Genomic DNA, 2,725 nt, shown 5'->3' on the forward strand with positions numbered 1-2,725 from the left:
CAAAAAAAATTTTTTTTAATTAATAATAAAAAATTTAAAAAGCCAGTTCCACAAAATTAGTTCCTTGCAAAAAAATTTAATACAAATAATGTAAAAAATTCTCTTGGCCTCCCACACCAGAGGTGATGGCTACTATCTGATGTTCCAACAATCTATATAAATAGAAAATTTTGTTTCACATTTGAACAACATTTACATGTACAATTGGAAATTTGTTATTTTTTTTTTTGAAGCTTCATCTTAGAGTTCTACAATAACACTTAAAACCTACCTCATTCATTTACTCTACCTACCACACGTTATCTCAGAGTATGACTATGCGACAGTTTATCTAGCCCTTTCTTACTCATGGGCATTTGTTTCCAGTTTTTGGCTCTTGCATCCTTATATGCTTTTTTGGGTATGTGTTAAAACACTTCTCTAGGGAGATATACAAGAGTGGCATTGCTAGACATTAGGGAATTTAGAAAATATTAGTGGATACCATTAAATGGCGCTCCATGTGGGCTGTAACAGTTTACATCTCTACCAGTGATGGGAGAGCCTTTCCTCACTCACATCCTTGCAAACGCTCGACGTTATCAATCCTTTTACTTTTTACTAGTTTGATTTGTAACACAGTATCTCATCTTACATCCCTTAATCGTCCCTGATTACTTTGAGACTAAGCATATTTCACGCTGTGAATTGCCCATTAGTGTGCTCACCCCACCTTCTCATGGACTTGGTTGGGCTTCTTACTGATTTGGAAGAGGTTTTTGTATTGTGTTAACCTCTGTGATGTAAGTCACAAATATTTTCTCTCACGTGGTTGCTTTTTTTTTTTGGAACCTGTGTTTATAGTCTCTTTTCATACAAACCTTTGTAATATGAATTAATCTTTTTCTTCATGTTTTTTGCACCTTAAGACAGTCTTCTATGTATCAATATATACTGATTTATCTGCCATGTCAATTTTTAATATTTCACATTTATTCATTTAGCTCTTCAGTTCATCTGGAATTTATTTTTGTGAATGGCATAGTGTGCTTTAGGGGCTTTTTTTCTTGTATCTCCTACCTCTGAATTCTTACTGAAGCTTTGAAGCTCTTTCTTTAAGTGTGACTTAGTTCCCCAAATTATGGTCTCCCTATTTTTTCAAGACCCCACTCCACATATGTCAAACATTATAGTGCAAGGCAGGAAGAATTTCATCCAATAAACTGATGTAGGTAAAATGCCAGAGGGACGGAAAGAGTGCTTTTAGCTGTACAATTCAGGAAGCCTTCTTGAAAGAGGCAGCACTTAAATTACTAGGGGAATGAGAGATTATTTAGCTTGATTAGAATGTATATTACAGGAAAAGGTTGAAGCTAGATAAGGCAGGACAGGCTATTATCAAGCAAGAGTCAGCAACCTACAGTCCATGGGTCAGGCCAGCTGCCACTTGTTTCTACACAGTATGCGAGCTAAAAATGACATTCTGTGTTTAAATGGTTGAGGGAAAAAAAATCAAGAGGAGAATGCTATTTTATGGCACATGGAAATGATATGAAATTAAAAAATTTTTAATCTTTATTTATTTTTGAGGAGAGAAAGACAGCATGAGTAGGGGAGGGACAAAGAGAGGAGACACAGAATCTGAAGCAGGCTCCAGGCTCTGAGCTCTCAGCTCTGAGCTATCAGCACAGAGCCTGATGCGGGGCTCAAACCCACAGACTGTGAGATCATGACCTGTCATGAAGTTGGGTGCTCAACTGACTGAGCCACCCAGACGCCCCAGAAATGATATGAAATTTAAGTGTCAATGTCCATAAATTTTTGTCGGAACACAGCCGCGCCCATTTGTTGGTGTATTGCCCGGGGCTGCTTTGTGCTATAAGAGCAGAACTGTGCAGCTGTGACAGTACTGGATGGCCCATAACACTGAAAATATCTACTCTCTGGCTTTTTATAGAAAACGTTTCCTAACTCCTGATATAGAGACACGAATGCAGATTGAGGAGTTGGACTCCTATGTGCAAGGCAATGAACTAGGAAGCTTTATGATCAGTGCTGTTTTTAAGGAAGATGACTGAGTAGGTAAGTGAGAGAGAGGGGTGGGGAGATGCTATAGGGCCTGTGCAACCATCCACATAACAAGTTATGGGGGTTCAACTCCCAAAGTGGGAAGAGAGGAGGTGGGAAATGTGACAGGTTCATTCATATTTAAGGCAACTGTGTTGAGAGCTTTCTGTGGGCTGGGACGGGTCTGGAGCTGAAAGACATGATGAGGGTAGATGTGTCTGAGCTTGGCTGCTCTTTGGATGTGGGGAATGAACACCGTATCAGCTTGCTAGGGCTGCCATTTCAAAGTACTTTGGACTGTGCCGCTCAAACAGCAGAAATGTGTTATCTCACAGTTCTGGAGGCCAGAAGTCTGAGATCATGGTGAGGATAGGGCCACGCTCCCTCTGAAGGAGGTAGGGAAGGATCTGTTCCAGGTCTTTCTCCTAGCTTCTGGTACATCCTTGGCTTGTGGCTGCATAACTCTGGTCTTCGCATGGCATACTCCCGTGTGGGTGTCTCTGTCGGCAAATATCTCTCTTTCATTAAGAACACCACCCATAATGGATTAGGGGTCCCCTTACTCCAGAATGACTTCCTTTTAACTTAACCAGTTATATTTGCAATGTCTCTATTTCAAAATAAGGTCACAATCTGCCATCCTGGGGATTAGGACTTCATTATGTGAATTTTAGCAGGG

This window comes from Crocuta crocuta, unplaced genomic scaffold (genome assembly GCF_008692635.1).
Source record: "Crocuta crocuta isolate KB4526 unplaced genomic scaffold, BGI_CrCroc_1.0 scaffold275, whole genome shotgun sequence".
Classification (NCBI taxonomy): Eukaryota; Metazoa; Chordata; class Mammalia; order Carnivora; family Hyaenidae; genus Crocuta; species Crocuta crocuta.